The following is a 22,802-nucleotide window of genomic DNA, read 5'->3' as shown; positions in this document are numbered from 1 at the left end:
AAGCATTACATTAAACTCCTCCTTAAGAGAAAGCACCATAACTTTCACTGCCTTATTCTGCTTACTGTTTGTTGCAAATCAGATACAGAATAGTCTATAATATTTCAGGACCCAAGTGGTCCCAAGTTTACTACACAGGTTATCAATTACATCAAAATAAGCAGTGAACATATATACATTATTGATACTGTGTATAAAATAGATAACTAATGAGAACCTACTGTATAGCACAGGGAACTCTACTCAACAATGTTCTGTGGTGACCTAAATGGGAAGGAAATCCAAAAAAGAGGGGATACGTGTATACGTATAGCTGATTCACTTTGCTGTACAGTAGAAACTAACACAACACTGTAAAGCAACTATACTCCAATAGAAATTAAAAAAAAAAAAAAAAGCAGTGAAAGGCCCCAATAACCCAGTGATGAAGCGTCAGTCTGAGAATGTTTATTTTGATGCCTCTTTTGCTTCTGCGAAGTGAAGACCACGTTCTTTGGGAGAGCGTCTCATGTGTCCTGGAAGATGTTCTGCGGCAAAAATGGCTAACAAAGTGATCACTGGATAGAGGCCCCCAGAAGTAGAGGTTTCCCAACCAACTGAGGAGAAGCCACGGAGAGTCTGTTTCATCTGAGATAAAAGCCATCGTCGGAAGCCTTCTCCGGTGAGAGACTTACCTGGGGGCGCGCCTCACTCTGAATCACCCCTTCCGGGCTCCTCCAGGCCACTCTCTTCACATCAGTAAGAATCTATCCTGCTTCTCACATGATCCCAGTCTCCACAATGGGACACAGGCTTAACCATTTGCTTTTACAAATTATACTCTGCCTGATCCTGGGGGGGGGGAGGTGAATAAAAGATGTTTTAATTAAGATAATTGTATAAATAAATAAAAAATTAACACTAAGTCAAACAAAGCACAGGAAACAAAACACCATGCAAGAAAAGTAATGTCTCTTAGGGGTCCCAGAATGACTAAATTAGCAGCAAACTAGAGGCATTCATTTTTTAACTCTATTTACATGCAATTTTGCATTTTATACTTCACTGATAAACTGCGTGTTTTATGTAGATTCCCATTAGAATTTCTCTGAATCCTTCTCCAAATAGCGTTCGTATTTCTTAGGCAGACTATATATCTCTTTAAAAAGTGATTTTCCTTCTTCTGTGAGAAACTATCAACTAATAGTGCATCCAAAATATCTTATAACCTTGGTAATAGCAAAATGTTCTAAGTGAAAACAAATATATAATTTTAGAGATTATGGCTTTGCTCAATTAACTCACCTATTTATAGCTTTTTTAACATTTGAAACCGTTGAACACTCTTGTCATTGAAACCTGTCTCGTTAGCCTGCACTATAATTTTCTCTGCCCTGTTCCCCTTCTAACTCCCTGGCTGCTCTGGTTTAACTGAAGGGAACATGTGTGTCAAAGAGTCTTCAGTGCAAAGCAACTAGCTTTTGAAGCATGTAGCAAGTGTGAAGTAACTTTTAGAAAGAAAGAATGAATTAATTTAAGAGTGAATGAATAGGACACTCACCTATTCCAGAGCCAGGAGAGCACTTATATAAATCCAGTTTATAAAGCAGCCAGGGAGTTTACATCTGGATTTATGAGAATCAGGCAGACTTGGATTCATTTGGAGGGCCAGAGAAGGAAGAAGGGACATGCTTCTTTTGGATTTTTCTCTGTTCTGCCAGCACCACTCTAGCAGTGGTCCTTTGTCCTAGAAGTACTTTTGGCTCACTTCCAGAGTTTTTCCCACCTTCTCAGAACCAGCTTCAGAGATATTATCACTGGCGCAGTAGCACCTTCCTTAGAGATCTGAGCCCCAGCTTTGTGGGGACCCCGAGCACCTGAGTGCCAGCACCATCTGGCAAACACCCCGTATCATATATCTGGTTCCACCTTCAACTTTCTACATTTCAATACCCCAACTTCTGCTCTTATTTTCCCCACCTGAGAGGACGGAGTACATCCTGTAGTTACTCAATATGAACTCAATATTCTCCTTTTGCTTTTCAATTTTCCAATACTTATTTAACCAATTCCTTATGTTAAACTCTCTCAGTTAAAATAATTGATATGGCTCTTGCTGTCCGTCAGAATATAGTCCAAAAGGAACTTGAGTGCCTCGTGTGCTTCAGAGCCCCACACTGGTCCACTGCATTTTTTATATCATGTGAACAGGTCATGAGGAGCAATCACTCTGGATGCCCATGTTTGCTAGAAGGTGCCCCAGAGGGTGAGAGGCAAACCCTTAAAGATTCCTGAGTCTGTCCCATCATTGAGGATTTCAGGGGTCCAATGATCGGGGGCTATGGCAGGACATCCCCTCCAAGGTCAGGGAAATTTATTGCCCTTGTACTTTCTACCACTAAGAAGGAGGGGCCATGCTTGGTAAATATCTTTGGATTTTGAAGACAAGATATGCCACACTTAGAGATAGAGCCCTGACTCATTTGTTGGAGGACCCAGAAGGTTGCAAATTTTGAGTAGGACCCAGAACAAGAAAGGACTCTGCAGTAGGTTCAGACTGTGGCACACGCTGCCCTGCAGTTTGGGTTGTATGTCAGGAAGACTCAGTGGTTGACCAGGGATCTGCAGCAGATAAGGGCACTATGGGGCGTTTCTGTCAAGACCCCCAAACCAAGAGTCGTGGTACAGAACTCTAGGATTTCAGAGCGAGATCATGCCTTCTGCAGCAGAGAACTAGTCACCGTTCACAAAGCTTCTCCTCAGAACGTCACTAGGCTCTAATAGAGTGAGATAGGAATGGGATATCAAGTAGAGACGCTTATCATGAAGTGCGAAATGTCATACCCACCAAGTCACAAGGTGGGATAGGTGCACCATATGTCATAAAAAATAGAAAATTCTGGATTCACACCAAGCAGGTCGACAGAACACAAAAATTAAACCAGTGTCCCAGACCCCATGTCATGTGCCTCTTCTGAATTGGCATCCCTTCCTTAGCTTCCCTTTATGGCTTATATGGGAAGTGGGAATGGGGGGAAGGGTTCCCTACAACCAGAGATAGAAAAAGAAAAAGAAATATGAGCCTTATTCTTGGATGGATCACCTTGAAATATTGGTGCAGACTGAAAATGGACAGTTGGGAAACTACAAGTCCACTTGGTTGGGGAGTATCCCTGACAAACACTGGGGAAGAGAAACTGGCCCTTTGGGCAGAGCTTTACGGAATACTTTGGGTAATAATATTGTAAGATATTGTAATACTGTAAGAGCAAAGACAAGGACATTTGAGCAGGAGGCCTTTGGATGGACCAATGGGTCTGGGCACAAAGTATGTGAATCTTTGTGCTTTACATCAATGTCCACCAGAGAGCATATGCCGTAAATGAACACTGAACACCAGGTACACAAAATTGCCCGTCCATTGACATCAGCCAGCCTCTGTCTTCACCACTCCAAGGCCTCTGCAAGGGCCCCAGGATGGAGCAGTCATGTGGGCAGAAATGGAGGATGTACAAAGCTCAATCAAGATGAGCTTTCTCTCTCCAGAGCTTCTGCCACTGAAGGATATGTGACCTGTCAGCAGCTGAGATCAACTCTGAATCCTCAACATGGTATCACCTCTTGAGATCAGTCAGCTACTTGGTAGCAAGCTGATTGCAACAGCCCCTTTCACCCTGGAGGGGATGCTGATGCAGTCTTACTAGAATTGATACAGATTCTGGCTAGGATTTTTCTTCCCTGTCTGCAGTGCCTCTCTGAGGGCTCACAAATTACCTGATTTATTGATATCAGCTCCTGTATAATATATCATGGGGCCAACAGACCAACTTTATGTCAAAGAAGTGACAAGGGACACATGAACACGTGATCCCTTGGTTTTCTTGTACACTGCATTGCATAGAAACTGCTGCCTATATAACAATGGAACAGCCTCTCACGGCTCAGCTCAGGGGCTGACAACTTTAAAGGTTGGTTCCCTGACCTTCAAGACACAGAATACATTGAACAAAAGGTTATTATACTGACTTTGTATCCCTCAAAACCCAGAATAGAGAACAAGAAACAAGGAGAACAATTAGGCTTTCTCATCATCATTCTTAGTCACCCAGCTGAGGAACTTTGAGCTTTCTGTACCCACAAGTAGATGTCATTTTTTCCATTCCATGATCCAATGCTAGAAAGAGGGAACAAGAAGTGGGATAAGCCTGGGATCACTTTCCAAACTGAAATGGAATGTGCTTTCTTCCTTTTTAAAACCTTATTCAGTGTTGTTATGAACTGAATGTTTGTGTTCTCCCAAGTTCATGTGTTGAAATCCTAGCCCCCAGTGGGATGGTATTAGGAGATGGGGCCTTTGGGAGGTGATTAGGTCAGGAAGGTAGAGCCCTCACAAATGGGATTAGTGCCCTTATGAAGGAGACCTTAGACAGTTATCTCGTCCTCTCTGCCATGTGAGGATACGATGAGAAAACAGCCATCTACAACCTGAAAGAGGACTCTTACCAAACCCTGCCAGGAGGCACCGTGATCTCAGACTCCCAGCCTCCAGAACTGTGAGAGATAAATTGCTTCTGCTTTTAAGCCACCCAGCCTATGGTATTCTGTTACAGCTGCCCCCACCGACTAAGACAAATGTTTGGTATATTTGTGTGTTTGTGTATCTCTCATGGGTTTATGGTTGCACATGCACATTTAAAATATACTAAATATCCTAGATTTTAAGCTCCGTAGATACTGTCTACAGCTTAGTAAGCTTTCTTTTTGCCTCATAGTGATTATGACTGTGCATTTCCAGGGCAGCCTCTTAGTAAATATGTGTTGAGTTGAATTTCCTTTTTCATAAGCTGAACAATCTTTGCAGTTGAACATTGGGTTTCCACGTGAGGGTGAAGGAAGGAGGCAAAGAGAAGCTGGGCTTTTCACAGCTCAGTACTGCCTGCATGTAATACGTGGATGCCCAGACACTTTGATGCCTCTCTAGGGCTCTTGATTTTCCACTCAATTCTTCAGTGATTCTTTCCAGCAAAGAGTGTGCTTTCCTTAATGGCGCTTCCTCAATTGTGCTGCCCGTCTGTCACCTGTAAAGAAAGGTATCATTTGGCTTACAATAAAATAGAATATAAACCACAGAAATGGTGTTCAACAATTCATGTGCAATTTAAGCAAAATAACCGCACCCTGAAAAGGAAACAATATCCAAGACATCTGAGCCTAAATGTTCTCACAACAAACTTTTTTTTTTTTTTTTGCCTTTGAAGAAACATCATTTCACTAAAGGACAGAAATCTGTATATAAAAGGATGCTCGGCATTTGTTGTTGGCTGGCTATACATCCAAGTCCCAAGCAGTCTCAGCCCATCGTGTTGTTCTGGTATTGTAAATTCAAAGGGAGATAGTAGTGCATTTACCCAAAGTGGGCAGGGCTAACTCGGTTTCTAAAAACACACATGAATTTGTGGTCTTTTTCCTAACAACATTCATTCCTATTTTTCAGAAACTCCTTGTTCATTTTGACAACTTGATTTTGGAATGAAAACACCATTTAGTAATTCGAACTTCACAGTGAATTCTCAGGATTTTCAAATACAGAATCAGATCAGGCACAATATGACACCAAATGTTGCAAATTTTGTTCTTGCTGTCCTTTTTGGCCACCAAAGAAAGGGTGATGGCAATCACTTAAAATATCTAAAAATGATAGGGGCATTTGAAAGATAAGCATAGACACAATCTGTTACCAATGTGAAATAGGACCTCCTTAGCAGACATAATGCTAAACAGAATGGCTTGACAAGCAGAAAGTACACACTGAACAGTGAAATCACTTGGTCAGCTAATGTCAGGTGGTATGTAGGGAAGTTTATAAGCTACAGTGAGCAGGTGATGGTGTATCTGACACATTTAAAGTACATATTAAAGATTGAGGAACACTTTGATCATACCCTGAAATGTCAACTGTGTACAGTTCTTCCTAACTTTTTAAAAATGTAGGTATAGAGGTCTTAAATTCTCCCTAGTGCAATAGAAATGGGAGTTGTAATTTTGCCTTGTCGGGAAATAATAAAAATTTAACACACTAGGGGTTCCTTACTTTAGCCTCTTTTGCCTTTATTACCAAAAAGGAACTTCTTTCGGTATAAAATTACAACTTTGGGGCAAGTAATCCATATTAGTTCTTTCATTAGATATACGTGATTCTAAACTATTAAATGCTAAAGAAAGGGTCATTCATTAACATCCAGCTTTCCTCCTCTCAAGGCAATAATGTTGGCAGAATGAAAGCCACACATGAACAAAAAGAGGCAAGAAAGAAAGAAAGAAAGAAAGGAAGGAAGGAAGAGAGGGAGGGAGGAAGGAAGGAAAAGGAAGGAAGGAGGAAGGAAGGAAGGAAGGAAGAAAGGAAAAGAACATGTGAACATTTGAAAAGAAAATATAATCACACTTCCATGTTGGGCTTACATAAATGTTTTTCAGCTTGCCAAAGAGAAAGTAGGTCACTGTATTAAGATATTAAAAATACATTAAAACATTCTATTAATTTAATGTAAGAGCATCAACGACGACCCTTTTAAAAATTATCAAAGCTAGGTAAGGCTACCAAAAAATAATGAGGTCTCTAAGTTTGTAAATTAACCTCATTCATAATCCCGTATCGAATATTTTCCCCTTTGGACTCCTATTTTTTAAATTCTATTCATACATTTCTCTCCATACACTCAGCTTGCTTCTCTACTACAAGATCCAGCAGGTCACCCTCTTCTCTCCCTCTCTCAGTCTTTTATTTTTATCCTCCTTCAATCAGACATGATCTATTCATTACCCATACTTAACTAACTGTGAAAAATGCCAGTGGGTTTGCTGCCCATGACTGAGTCTCTCTTCCTCTTCTTACCTCCGGGAAAGGATGCTTAGGCGACAGCACTCAACAGGATATGGAGGGGGCTGAGCAGTGGGGTGCTGGTGAAGTCTCAGTAGGTTCTGCCCCGACACCACTTTCTTCATGTTGTGGGGAAAAAAATGCTGATCTCACTCTGGGGAAGTCTCATAGGCACTTGCCATCTTCAGTTCTGTCTCCTTCTTGTTTGTTCATTCTTCCTTCTGGTTCCCTCTCCTTTCCCCATTAAAGAGGCTTTCCCTTTTCCTTCTGTGGGTCTGGAGGGAGCAGGGAGGGTCAGCCTGCCAGCACCTCTCAGCCCTCTGTCACTCTCCCTTAGTTAGGGCTTAGGAGCTGCCTGGGCTTAGAAGCTGTCTGGAGAAGATCCATTTTGCCTGAGGCCTCTGTGCATGATATTAGGTCTGAGGGGAATTTAGATGATTACTTTTATCCACCACTGAAATCAAATTTAGGAGAAACTTCAAAGAGTAGCAGCAGGAACTTAGATAAAGTTACTAAGATAAAGCTACAAAAAAAAAAATGAGCTTACATCACAGAAGGGAAGATTTACATGAGGTATTAGAAGAAATGCTTGAGTGGACCAACACAAAGAAGATCGTGGGGTCTCCATTATATAGGAAGAAAAAAGGAACAAAAAGTTTAGACTACACTTGGTCTAAATTTAAGTGCTTGGAAGTAGGAAACTAGTCTAGATGACTTCTGACATTTTCTCTCCCTAGTATTCTATTTTTAGGAGCAGTCGATCAATCTCTTGCAGAAAAACATGAAATGTTCATATCTATAGTCCTCAAAATTCACTTTGAAATTCATCTAGGTTGTCAAAAATACATCTTGGAGTGTGCAGGAACTAATGCTTTAAACCAGCAAAATAGAAGGTTATGTGTTTATAGCGGCAATGCTTCCATCAATATAAAATTGTTATACTCTAGTCCTTACACATGATGGAGGTATGATCATGGAAACACAGATTGTCATCAGAGAAGAAAAAAGCTAAACATCCTGAATGTAGCAAATTAATATAGGCAGGGACTATATATATAAAATATATTTCCAATAATTGTCAACCACACAACAGTTGAGACTAAAAAGTGTGGTTGCTAAATATTCCATATTCCAATTTCATTACCACAGATTCTGAAAGGTACACTCTCAGCAAAGGGGACATTGCAGTCCTGCTGCTCTGTCCCCCTGGACTGCCACCTCTGAGTGATGTAACACTGATGTAAAAGCATCGTAACCTAGGCTGATGAGAAGAGGTTTTCTTTGGGGCGAATGTAGAGTTTATGGAGTACCCGATAGAGATGCTCCTCCCTTTTCTATAAGATGAGGAGATGTCCAAACCATTCCACTGGTTTAGCAACAAATGATCTTTCTCTTGCCTGAAAATTGCAAGGCATACAACTAAGAGAGTACATGCCCCAAGCTGGAAGTTCAGTGAGTCAAGAAAGAGGTTTGATCATTTGGAGGGCTAAAAGAACAAGTGCTAAGAGAGCTGTTAGCTTAGGCTGAGGAAACCTAAAGCAAGTGGCCAGGCTTCAATACCTTATAGTAGCTCCCAAGAGAGTTGAAGGGTTAAGAAGACTCTAGGAACAAGAGGCTATGGGATGGCCTCTCAGCATTAGAAAAGTAGGAGAGAGAGGGTGACAACGTCATCAACAAGGAGGTGGGTTGGTCATGTAAATGTAGAGCACCTGCAGCTACCTAGGAGAGAACAGATGACTCATTCACGACAGGCACAAATGCAGCCCTTCTCTCTTTTCTCTCCTCCTCATCCCAACCAGAGGACTGAGAGAAACCAGAGAATTCACTTTACCACCTTCAAACAGCTTGTAGCTGGATCTGCAAGCCTGGCCTCTGCACAAAAGGATGAAAGCTTTCAGCCTGAAGGTTTGAAATGGGTAGATCTAAATGCTCATAGCCAAGATAGACTCTTTTTATAACTGCAAGTGACTGAAAAGACAAGAAACTAGCAGGGATATCTGAGTAGCACAAGACTAAAGGTAGAAAGGGTTTTCAACATAATGGAAGCCATATTCAGAAAAAAATTAAAGTGTTCCATTCAAAGACAATTGCAGTGTAAAGTGAGAAATTTACTAATTCTTTGACTAGTCCAAATAAATTTACTAGACAAAAATGCATGCAGGTGACAGATCCCAAACTTCACTGTGGAATAAACAAAAACAAAACAAACATATTCACTGGATTGGGGATCTGCATCAAAAGTTCTGGGTTCTGATCCAGATCTGTCACTTACTAATTGAATTTAGGATAGTCTCTTATCCTTCCCTGGCTCCTATTCTATCACTGATAAAAGGAAAACACTGGATGGGTATCTAATTGTATGATGCCCTAAAAGGTTTGGGTCTTCTAGTTCCATGGTTATTCATGTCTGAGGAGATGTGATGAGCTAAACTGAGCAACCCAACCCTTTCCCATCTATGATGGACAAGAAGGAAGCATCCATTAATTAGTAACTATTTCCATTATTACTTATTACTGATAGTAAGGTAAGGTCTATTCTGGGCCCTAACCATCAAATGTATATATACCTAATTCAATAGATTAGCCCATTGTGTTTATTTTAAGAGGTACCAGAGACTGAATGTTTGCTCCCCTCCCCCCCAGATTCACATGTGAAAGCCCTAATCCCCAGTGTGATGGTATATGGAGGTGAGGGCTCTGGGAGGTTATCAGGTCATGAGGACAGAGCCCTCTGAATAGGATTAGTGGTGCCCTTATAAGAGAGACACTAAAGAGATGATCTCTCTCTGCACCACGTGAGGATACAGCAAGAAGGTGTCCATCTGCATATGCAGAAGCGGGCCCTCACCAAGAAACCCAGAAACCATGCTGGTACCCTGATCTCAGACTTCCCAACTTCCAGGACATTATGTTATTACAATAAAAATAAATTTTTATTGTTTGAGCTATGTAATCTATGGTATTTTGTTAAAGCAGCCACAACTCACTAAGAAGTCAACAGTTATTCTCTCTGTTTTTGCAAAACATCTGCACTGTAAATCAACATGTTTTTCCTCCCATGAACCCAGGCATTGAACTCCTACCTGAGAACTCAGGACTCCTGCTAAATAAGATCAACGTAGTTTAGTGCTGCAAGCAATATTTTTCTGCTCTCCTTCTCTCCTGAGTAATACCTAAATCTTTTATTAGTAGACTTTTTTCATGAGCTTCTGTCAATTATTTTTCCTTCTTTTCACCCCACAATTAGGCACGTGACTGCTCCTTAGAACTGCAGAGCAATGCAGATTTATGAGTTCCTCTGAGATGAAAGTCACAGGACGCTCTGGGTTCTGGAAAGTTGACTGAGCTTTGTATCTGCACAGTCTTCCATCCTTAGCCATTTCGAGATCCTTTTCTATATGGTTCTTTACACATTCTTCTCAGTTTGGCTTATATCTATTTGAGCTTGCCTTTTCTTTGTTTACAAAATTAACACTTTTGCTTTCCTCAAACTTCAAATCATCTAAGGTTTCCTCACTTTTGCAGGCTGCCTCCTTTATTGTTTCCTGTAGATCCCGTACTTGATTTCTTGCTTTCTTTGGAGCTGAAATTTTGAGTGAATTATACTTGACATTTAACATAAGCACAGTGAATATTCAGACTTCAAAGAATGCCAAGAAACAGACTCTTCTGCAATCTATAGTTTAGACCAGCACAAAATCCACATTTTCTTTAGTTTTTTAATGCAAACTGCCTTGTGGCTGAGTAACTGAATGAGCTCTTCTTTGCTAGGGGCAGAGCAATGCTTACTGACCCATTGATGTGTGTAAATCGGAACTCAATCATGACATGGTCTTTGTCCTCTAGAAGCCCAGAAGCTAAATTCAGACTATAAAGGCTAGAGATAATGAGATTGAGCCTCTTCACACTCTTTTAGAAAGAAAGTGAGGTATGAGCTCATAAATAAATGTACCATTAGAGAGGGGACTGGCAGAATGTGAAGAAAGTTTCCAGGGAAACTCAAGGTGCACTGGACAAGAAGGGCAGAAGGTGGTGATCAGAGAGGAGAATGTGACCACCACAAGGGAAAAGAGAAACTAGAATTATATTCCTTCCTCACAAAACCAACAAGTATTTAGTGAAGGAGACTAAGAGCTGAAAGTCAGTGGATAAGCATTTACCAAGACAGCCTCATGTTTCCTTCAGCTGGAGAAAACTTTAGACAGGTCTCTTCCCGACTGACTCTCAGACCTTGACCTCCCTTTCCTTAGAGCATTTACTTTAGAAAATGAGTAATTGCAAATTTTTTCTCTATCCCTTTGAAATGCAGATAGATCTTCTCTAGGCTTCTTGCCAGTTTTGCAACCAAGGAATGTCTTTCTCAAGGACCCTGGGAGCTATCCCTTTGAAATGGCATCATCGAGAAAGATAAAGCTCCTCCCTCCCCGCCCCCCCCATCTCTGCAGGAGGGTAGGAATCTAGCTTCAATTAGTGCCAATTAGCAGACATAGATGGTCTAATCACATTGAGCAACCTCCCCACTAATGTCCTCCAGTACTTTTCCACTAGCTCACCCCGGCATTTAAAAGTCCTCTCATCTGTCTTTGCTTACAAAGCAGTTGAGTTCAATCTCTCTCCCCTCTTGCAATAGTCTTGAATAAAGTCCTCTTTACGTGTTTAACTCTGTCTGGTACAATTTTTCTTGGATAGTTCACAGGCACAGCCTACAGATGACCAGCAGGTACTGAGCTTGGCTCCTAGAATGGGAGGAAATCAAGGCCCAGTTGTTTTTCTCCATAATGGTTAGAGGGTGAGCATCAGAAAAATGTCCTGTGGCAAGGAGGATTCCCAAATGGAAAATTTCACCACATCCTCAGCTATCATGAATGAAGCCATGACACCCCCAGAATCAGAAATCTAGAGACAGAAGAGAAAAGGTGTGGCATTTTAGCAGCATCCTACACTAACTACTAACATAACTATATTTAATTATTTAAACTTATTAGTATAACTCTGTAGTAAAAGTGTTGTGTATTTTAAATATTCTTAGAAGTGCTGAGAAAGTGGAACCTTGCTAACTATATCAATAGTCTCTGCTATAAACTACAGAGGAGGCATGTCAGAGTGTCCTAAACTTGTATAGGCACTAAGCCTATAAAGCCTTATAGAAAATAATTATAAAGGCCTTCACCAGTTTCCTTCTTTTCTTTCTTTCTTTTTTTTTGGAGAGAGAGATTTATTTGTATTTGTGAATTTCTTTATGTTAAGTTGAACTTGAAGCAAGAAAGAAGGATCTAACTTCTGTCTTGATATTATCTGTGTGATAATATTCCAATTTTATATAATATATTGGAATAATATTCCAATTTTATTTAATTCAACATTTATTAGTTAAGCACCTAAATGTACAATACCTGGGCCAGGTATTAGAAATACAAGAAAGAACTGAGATTCAGTGTACATAATATATAAGTCTAAGTCAAGTCATTTTTTTTTTGGTCATTGTACAAATTGAAATGTGCAGTGGAAGCAATATTCCAGTCAGTCCAGAGGTTCCCAGATTCACTTACGCTGGAGACCAACATGAAAGTTCATCTCAGCCCGGTCTTCAGGGTGCAGTGAGGGCTGGTACAGAAGCATCTGAGGTTCATATTCACTAAAAGGCAGTGATACTGACTAAGGATTTCAAGATACCCAGGAAGCAAATGAGAATATAAAATAATTAAAAGCCATAAAAGTTATCTGACAGTGAGCCAGGCAACTTTGTGTCTTATAACTGTTTCTTGATTCCTCTTCTGAGCTGATATTCTCAGAAACAGTGATTGCTACCACTGGGGTGGCATTGCTAGTGCTTTAGTAGTGTAATCACTGATATCCAGGAAGTCTAATCACCAGCTAACAAGGGCTCTCATGATAGATGGGGACCTGGCGGAGGTGCAGAACCAGTTGCCTTATTCCTTGTCACTACCAAACGCAGTTGTAAGCAAGGGGACTTCCATGTCCCTTTTGTTCTGTACTCTCAGCCCAGGCTCATATGTCTTTTACAAGGTTTTCCTGTGGTTGTCAGCTGAAATTGAGTGCTACCACTTTATGGTTACTAGTTTTAGCCCAATGGTGTGGCATGAAGTCAATCAGAAGGAGAAGAGAAGGAGCAGGTCCCATGAGGGCTCAGTCTTTACTTATTTACTGTGATTCTTGTCAACAGCTAGAAGGATGCTTGGTACACACTAGGTGGACCCAAATACTTATTGAAAGAAGTAAAGTGAGGAATAAACGAAGAAGAAGGGAGGATGAAAGAGTAAAGGGAAAAAGGAGAGAGGGAAGGAAGGAAAAACAAAAAGATCAGAGACTATGTTTAGAGAACAGAATTTCCCACAGTTGGGGATCATATTCTGTGCTTCTTGAAAGGCTTTTGAACAGGTTATGATGTTTACACTACAAGTATGTTGTCAGTTTTTCTGGCATCTGTGCCACTTTATTCCAAGAGGTGGGAATGGGAAGCTGTGTTTACACTGAGTTTGTATTGCAGACGTCATCACCTTTGCTTTCTCTTAGCACGTTAAATTCTTTATCTTTAAAGCTTAAACATTGTTCCTTCTTGATGCTAAAGATATAATGCTGGTCTTTCTGCTGAATTGATTTTGACAGTTCAGCCAGGGTAAATTCCAAAAGCGTAAACAAGGGCGGATATGGAAATACTGATAAAGTCAAGGAAATACTAGATAAAATTGCCATTACAGGCACTGAGCATCTGTATACACATGAACCTTGACTATCATCCTGAGACTTCTGCGGGAATTATTTTAGATTTTGCTACTTGACTGGCCACCAAAGCAGTGATACACAGTGAGATATGAGTTCATGAGCCTTAAGGCATCCTTCTCTAGTCCAGTGGATAAAGCATAGTTCTAGAATTGCGGATGATTCCAAAGGCCTGAACAGGTGTTCATGATACAAAGCAGATCAGGAGGCTCCCCAGCGAACATCAGTCAGTGTGACTTTTCAAAGTCAGCTCACAAGTGTATCCTGCACAGAGGTATGCTAGTGTGAGCTCAGAATCTGATCAATCTTGACACAAATAGCAAAGTGTTAGCTCACAAACCAAAGAGACCTAGTTACAAGCTCCTTCTCCAGCACAGTTGTAGCTTATCTGAAAGATTACAAGTCATCCAAGCATGTGGTACCCCCCAGAATGGACTTGACAACAATCAAAGATTAAAACTGATGGGAAGGATGTTGGATTTTAGTGCATTGAGAGAATATCACTTTTTAAAAAAATGACTTATCCACTGGAGTAGAGATACTTTTTAGGACGTACTCAACCTGGAAGGCATTTCCTCCAGGCAAACAAAGTGGTGACCTATATAATACCACTTACTCTTGTTCTGTACAGCAGAGAGGCCTCCGGCCAAGAGGGCTCCAAAAAAGAGGACATCCCTAGGTACTGAGAGCTGTAAATTAAAGGCCGGTGGAAAGGGCTTCAACATTTCAGCTACATGCAGCAACTGAAGACTCATACTTAAAGCGTGACTTGGAGCAATTGCAGACCATGAAATGGAAGATTCTTTTGCAATTAGCAGTAAAGAATAAGGTATAGAATGCAAAAGGGTGTGGGAACACAGAACAGCATCGACAGGGAAGAGAACTGATGGAGCATGCAGAAACAAAATAAGAAACAAAAGTGGAACTCGTAGGAACCAGAACAAAGAAATTCCCATATTCTTATTTTTGTTATAAGTTTTGAGAACCCCTTGGATAAATCCAAAAACATGTTGAGTGAAGGAAAGTAAACACAAATAAGTAAATGCTGAACAATTCTCTTTCTTTGAAGTCCATAGGGATGGAAGTCAGAAAGTGGTTAGGCTTAGGGGTAGAAGGATTAACTGGAAAGGGGCACAAGAGAACTTTATGAGAGGATGGATACTTTCCATATCTTTACCTGGGTGTGGTTACACACGGGTGTATATATGCATGTAAAAACCATGTAGCTGTACACTTAAAGTCTGCATTTAAAAACAAAGAGAGATATCTGACTGATGGATCCCACCATCACTTTGGTCAGAGCCTTGGGTTGGAGTAAGTGTGATAGTTCATTGTAGGCATCAATTTGGCTCTGCCACAGTGCCCATATATGTGGTCAAACTTAGCCTGGATGTTTCTGTGAGGTTCTTTTTGGATGAAATTAATATTTAACTCGGTGGACTTTGAGGAAAGCCCTTCATAATCTGAGTGGATATCATCCAGTCATTTGAAGGACTAACTAGAGCAAAAGACTGACTTCCCCGAGCAAAAGGGAATTCTACAGCAGACAGCCTTCGGACTTGAACTGTAACACCCCTTCTTTCCTGAGTCTTCAGCATGGTAGGCTTCAGACTTGAGCTGTAGAATCAGCTGTCCCCTAGGCTTCCAGTCTACCGGCACACCCCGTAGATTTCAGACTTGCCAGAGTCCATGATCCTATGAGCTAATTCCTTAAAATAAGTCTCTCTCTCTCTCTCTGTCTCTCTCTGTCTCTGTCTCTCTCTCTCTCTCTCTGTATATATATATATAGACACACATCCTATTGGCTCTCTTTCTCTGGAGCACTAGGTCAGCTGTCTTTATTGAATAATACTTGCATGAGGTCTGTTCCTACCCAGAGAGGCACACGTTCTACCCCTGCTTCTTAGGAATTAAACAAAATGAAGCCATCCCTGAGCATTTACCCCTGCAACCCCATTTGGCATTTATCACATTGTGAATCTCCATAAATATTAAAAAGGCACTCCCAGTTCAGGCCCTAAGTCAACTTCAAAAATACATGAGGGATTGAAGAGCGCTCACTAACTAAGCACTGGTATTAGAACACATGGTATGTTAAACAAAGCTTATATTTAAGACATGTTTTGAAAAGTACTTTGGAAAGTACAGAGTCAATACTCTGCTCAGCTGTTTAAATACACCAAACTACACACATACATACACACACACGCGCCAAAAGAGCCACCATTTGTAAAGTTTATTGTAAAGCTTAAAGCTTATTCAGGGAATAGAAAGAAAGGATTCCAGCTTTCCAGTTTCATGGGCCCTAAATCTCCATCTGCTGCTTGATTAATGGAGGAGGTGTGGCACCACTCTGCCCCGCAGTCAAAGGTAAAGCAGGCTAATGATGACCAATAGGTAGAGAAAGACAGTGGGAAGGAGAGAGTTGGTGACACTTAGGTGAAGAGCTGAAAACCATCCATCTCTTTTAACTCAGACTCTAAAACTGTGGCGAAAAAGATTTTGATTTCTCCCTTTGCTCACAGCTGAGAACTCACGGAAATGCTCTAGCTTTGTCTTGATATTTTGTATGTTTAAGGAAAGAAAAGGAGAATTTTGAGCAACTGTGTTGTGTGTGTGTGTATGTGTATGGGGCTGTGGTGTGTGGGGCTGTGGTTTGTGTATGTGTGGTGTGTGTGTGTGTGTATATGTGTGTGTGTATGTGTCTGTGGTGTGTGGGGCTGTGGTTTGTGTATGTGTGGTGTGTGTGTGTGTATGTGTGTGTGTATGTGTGTGTGTGTGTGTGTGTGGTGTGTGTATGTAGGGGAGCTGGAGAACCCCTTCCGTGTGTGTGTGGCTGGCTCCAGGCTTTGCAGGGACCTTGCCTGCCACTCTCATTCTCTGCTTCATTCATTCTTAGGTGCTTGCTTTTCCGCTAACCTTCCCCATGACTACAGTGAAAATAACCCAAGGTGACAGCTTGAGACCAGCAAGAAAACTGGTATAGGCCCCCCAAAACAATTTATATTTTAGGCAAACTTGTCCCAGGGTACTTTTTTTCAGTTTTCTTTGTTCAAACCCCTGTTATTTCCGCTGGAAACCACTCGTGTCATAACTATATTTTTAAAATGAAAACTAAGAAGATGAAGTGGGTGTGGTGGGGGGTAGGAAGAAGGGAAAGCATGGCAGGAATGAAAAGAGCTTGACAAAACGAGCCTCGCGTTTTTCTTCAGTCTGTCAGAACTTGCTCCTGCTGCTGATGTGAATTGTAGTATGTTGGCTGGTCGCTCGGTCAGTCTTATATACGGAAGTCCCTTAGATTGGCTATCTGGATGACCAGCACTGGGTAGTCGGTGGCTTTAGTCAGGGAAATTTGATCCCCAAGCTAATATCTTCTTAGAGAACCTGCTCCCCTTTTGTAGGACGCTTCATGTCCCAAGAAACATGGTCTTGTATTAAAGCAGCATCCCCACTGACACGTTTAGAGTCAGTGCACCCTTGAGGAAACACACCCTCATTGAGCTTGAGGCAGGACCATCCCCAGGACCACCACCTCCTAATTCATGTGTAGCCTGATTTGGAACTAGATGAGGGAGAAGGGAAGGTATGTTAGTTTAGATTCCCACTGGTGACATCAAGCCGTCCCAAGTGGACGCTGATACATTTTTTTCTGAGAAATCAAGGGAAACAATGGGCTAAAAGCCTGTAATTCCCAGAAGTCCATCCTATTTCCATCAAAATAAATGTTCGCTTCCCCCATTTTCCCCTGGATCAAAAGGTATGGCAGTCTTGTTTGAATGGGGCCTTCCCACACCCAATGATTTCACCATATAACGATTTCACACCCAATATTTCTCCATAAATGAAGACAGCATGTGAAAGGGGAACCAGGATAGGAGGAAATTCAGTATCCAAATACATTTAAGCCAATAAAATGGGCTGTCTCATCAGCAGCAGAGGATTATTCAAATTATCAGTAACTGGTAAAGTTACTCCTTGTAGATTGTTATTCCATTGGTACAAATATGCTGGGGATTAAAACATGCCACTGAAGACTTAACTACATACAAGGAAAAACTAATATGAAATTGTTAACTTACATTAACTTTATCAGCATTTCCCTTTTGCTCAAAAATGGAATTAAAAGATGACATCACTTTAAAAAAATATTTTACCATCAAAAGAAATCTACTTGGGCAAGCTCTGTGCTAAGAGCTGTGTGAAGAAAACTATAGATGCACCCCTTGCCTCTAGGAACATGTAATTTTCCACAGATACACAGACTGAATCAAATCTGAACATGACAGTAATAGAAGCACAAGCTTTAAAAGTACAGGTGCCCGGGGCCAATGAGCGAACAGGAAACAGGCCCTACACACCTCAAGAGAAGGCGTCAACATATTACACAGTAATAAAATAGTTGATATCCAAAATGCCCATTCTGACTTCTCAAGAAAATATTAAATTATTATGTTCAGAATAATTTAAGAAAGTAGAGAATGTGTATAATCTACTATAAAATCTTTATTACTATAGAAAATGTTTAGGCAAATATTTTAATTATTTAATGTTAACACACACGTAACAAACATCTAGAAAAAATAATTTACATGTACAGTTAATTACTTAACTTCGGTGGAACAGTGAGAAATTTATAACCGCTAAATATATCCCAGATCCATTGCTGATACCTTGTAGGCCAGTTAGGTAAAGGATCGCCTGATTCAAATCCTTTGATGATTCCCTGCAGAGGAAGCCAACTAAACACATGTAATAGTTAAACTTTCAATTTGCAAGTTTGAGAACTAAAGAGAAGTCATTTAATTCTTTGAGTAATAGCAATTATAAGGTTAATGGAGGAAAACAGAATATGTACCATAGAACATAATAGGTGAAAACGGGGGATGACAGAGAGGGGCAGGGTCTCGCAGGTTGTGTTGGGAACTATCAAGTGCATTTACTGATGAGTAGAACCTTAGGGGAGAGCAGATTCAGGCCAGGGCAGGTTGAGGCAGATGGCGGTGGAGAGGGCTTACGTTCGTTTTCAGGCTTGCTCCGTCTGTAATGCTCTTGAAACATCCAGGTTGAGACGTAGACTCAGCCGCCTCAGAAACTCAGATGATAGATCTTGACTGATGTAGACGAAAATGAATCAGTGGTCAACCTATGAAAGAAGGAGAAATTTTATTCAACCCAAATTTGAGTTTTATAACCCGGGAACAGAAACTCAGAAAGCTCTTAGAACTGTTGCACCTGTTAGAAGTCAAGGCACAATTATATAAGCTTTTCGAGACAAACGGCTGTACGTCAAATGTTGTTATTATTGACAGTTTACGTAATCCAGAGCTAAGTGCCATGTGACCCCTTATCAAGAAAGAATGTTATCTTTAAGGAGTCGTCTTATTGATGCTAGGAGAACATTGCTTTTTATGGTTGAGCAGGAATTTCTGCCGATGGGGAAGGTTTGGTTGATGCATAATGCAGATATACAATGACATTGGGGGGAGAGAAGAAGTCAAAGGGCAAAGAATAATTTTTTGTTTAAATTTTACTTGTCATAAAATATGAATCTTATTTAACACTGAAGATATACAGCTTAGCTTAGCAAAGAATAATTTTTTGTTTAAATTTTACTTGTCATAAAATATGAATCTTATTTAACACTGAAGATATACAGCTTAGCTTATTAACTACTGTGATATATGATAGATGAAAGACAGAGTAATAAATGGTTAGATGGATGGATTGAAATATGGATAGAGGGGGAATTCCCTGGCGGTCCCAAGGTTAGTATTTGGCGCTTTCACTGATGGGCCCTGGGTTGAATCCCTGGCCCGGGAACTAAGATCCCAAAAGCCGTGCAGCCAAAAAAAAAAAAAGAAAGAAAGAAAAGAAATATAGATAGAGAGATAGATGGAGACAACAGAGGAATTAAAAGACAGAATGACAGAGAGACAGATGATCGCAGAGTGCACCGGTACTAAAAGCTGTGATGGAATGCTCTTGTCTGTTACACAGAACTACATATATATATATATATATATATATATATATATATATATATATATATATATTATTCTAATTGATTCTAATTCTTCATTATACACAAGTTATTTCTGATTAATGCTAGTGTCCCCACACCCTGTTTCTGATTCAAAATCCAGTCTTTAATTTGAGGAATACTAAATTTCTTTAAAAGAGGAAATGTTATATTATATGGGGAAAGGGCAATATTGACAAGGTTTATGAAACATCCATCCAGGCTTTTAATACTAATATGTCCATAGATTTAGTAAAACTCCTAACTGGTCTCCCAGTTAAAACAGTTTAGTCTTGTCACAAGGTTACTGAAATGACTTTACATCTCATTTTATCACTTTTTCTTCCTAATGGAGTTTGTGGTTTAAAACATTTAGCTTCATGAACCAAGATTTGAACTTTTAATCACATTTGTTAATTGTAACCAAAATAGTTCAGAATAGAAATGCGTTTGCCTAAGAGACTAGATTCAAATGATATTTCAAACACACACACACGCACACACCCTCCAGTTTCCAAAGTAACTTAATGTTATATTGCTGTATCAGTGCAAATCTGATAAATCATTTACGTTTACTCTTGATGAAAAGGGAGAGTGAAGTGGCAACATAATGTATTGGGTTAATAATAATCAGATTCCCTTGTACTTACATAACCCCCTGATTCCAAGGAGCTTTAAATACCTTAGAGATATTATCTCATTAATCCCTACAACATCAGTGTGAGACGGATGGCAAACAGTATGCTCTACTAGGTGCAGAAGAGATAGAGATGATGATTAAAATAATACATCGTGTTTGTAGAACATCCTGTGCTGAGGTGTTGAGAACATTTTGCAGATGCTATCAAATGAATTGACTGATTTTCCTAAGAGATTGGCACCAGGCAAAAATCAGTTTTCTTCAGGTGAATGTGGAAAATGAAAGCATATACAGTGACTTATTCAATTTTACTGGTGGGGACATAGTCCAAAAGATTTTTTTCTCCTTACTGTGTACTTGATGTTCTAAAAAACTTGATTATTATTGTTATTTATTTGATACTAAAAGTAGATAGATAGATAGGCAGGCAGACAGATGATAAGAGAGAGACAGAGACAGAGAGAAATAAAAAGGTGGCAGACCTAGAATTTCACTCCTAACCTGAACATGTTGATAATTTCAATATCATGGTATCACGCCAGCTGCTGCTGATGAAAGAAAAGACGAAGGCTCTAAATTTAGTAAATTTTCAGAAATTCTGATAGACTTCATTTCCAAAAGCTAATCCAAAGCTTTTTTGAGGTAGGCATAGAGGAAATGATAGAAATAGCAATGAATTTGAAAATTCAAATAACATTCCTATTATAAAGTTATGAATGCTTGAAGGCATAAAACTCCAGTGACTACAGTGATTTTATTTAAGGGGACACAATAATTTTTGGAATGGCTTCCTGGGCTTCCTCAGATAATGATAAAGTTGGAAAAAAGCAACCTCTTTCTGTAACCTGGTGGATTTTGCTGTTACTCTGTACTCTGCTTTTACCTGAAAGAACCCAATAAAAAGAAAGCACTGTTGTCATATGGTACAAAAGACCTGAATGAGGAAGAGGCTGGCACATTGAAGGAATATACAGACCATGTGACTGCAGTTCTTAGTGAAGTAGAACGGAATCAGATGAGAGCAATGGGACCACTTAAGAACCAGGTTTTAAAGGGCTTTGGAGGCCTTGGAAAGAAATGTAGATATTTTCAAGTACAATGGAAACAATTCGTGGAGCAATTTGAGCAGAAGTTTGGTGTGATCTAACTTGCACTTAAAAATCACTCTGAATGTCTTGAGGATAAGGGATTGGAGGAATTCAAGACTGGGAACAGGGAGACCAATTAGGAGGCTACTCCAGTAGTTACAGAGACCCATGAAAGAGCCTCTACAGGAATATTCAAGAGTGAGAGATTGAAGAGAATTGCCATTTATGTCAACCATGCTATTTTATTAACCAAGATATCTCACTCCCTAATTATGAGAGACCACAGAGGCCATAAATTAAATGACAGAATAGTAGCAATTGCAACACTTTTTTAAAAGCCACAAAAAATAAGTTATAAATATTGACTTTGTTATCATGGTAAGAGAAATAGAACAAGGTCAGGTTCCTCATTTCTTATTGTTCAATTCTTCACTGAAGCGGGTGAAACATGCGCAAGTGCGATCTGCTTCACACACAGCACAGAACCCATCATAACTAAAGACTTTCTACACCAGCTTCACTCAACTTCCCTGGATCATAGCAAAGGCAAAAACACATGCAAAATAGACAGATGATGGGAAAGGAATGGGCAATCCCCAAAGTATAAGCACTTCCCTTGCTTCCTTGAATGAAAATGGACACCAGTGAGCCTGTTCCCTTCGTGCTCACGACATTGGCTGTGCTCCTCTCATTACCTACTGGTTAACTTTTAGGCATCTGAATGTGATAGCGAAAGGCATTTTCACTGTGCAGTCAGTGTTCTTTACAAATAGAGACATATACAAGGAAGCAGAAAGCTAAAGTTGTATTCTTGACCCTGATACTGGCTTTATAATCTAAACCAAGTTATTTGTCAGCTTCTACTTCATACATACCACTCCCACCCCCAACCAACTTAATTGATCATTAAATCAACTTAGTTACCTCCACTAGAACATGTTGTACCATGTGATGAAATTTATATAATTAATGTAATTATTTACTTAACAGTATTACTTTTCCATTTCATTCCAGACAGTAGTTGATATATTTTAAGCAGAATTAATAAGAACGTCTATCCAATGTAAAATTAGAAATTTAAAATGCAATTAAGTAAAATAGAAAAGTACTGTTATCATACACATATTAAAGTAAAATTTTCTGAAAGAAATATATAATTTGGTCTGTAATCCCCAATATCAATCGAAACGTCCCACAAGCCATCAGATTTGCAAAGTACAAGTTTAATATTTAAAGTATCATAAATTAAAATGAAGGCAAATTTATTTCACTATCAAAGAGATAGAATTATTTTAACTCAAGGAAGGGGTTGCTCTTATTTTCAAATATTTCTCTGTCTTTCATTAATTTTCTAACTCTTTAACCCTCATGTATTACAGACATAATTCTTCAAGGCAGACCAGGTTCTTTCCCAGGACTAAAAAGGAAGAGCTTGCAATGTACTGTATTAAAGGCTAC

Source organism: Balaenoptera musculus, chromosome 14 (genome assembly GCF_009873245.2).
Source record: "Balaenoptera musculus isolate JJ_BM4_2016_0621 chromosome 14, mBalMus1.pri.v3, whole genome shotgun sequence".
Classification (NCBI taxonomy): domain Eukaryota; kingdom Metazoa; phylum Chordata; class Mammalia; order Artiodactyla; family Balaenopteridae; genus Balaenoptera; species Balaenoptera musculus.
The sequence above is the reverse complement of the archived record's forward strand: the minus strand, read 5'-3'. Positions refer to the sequence as shown.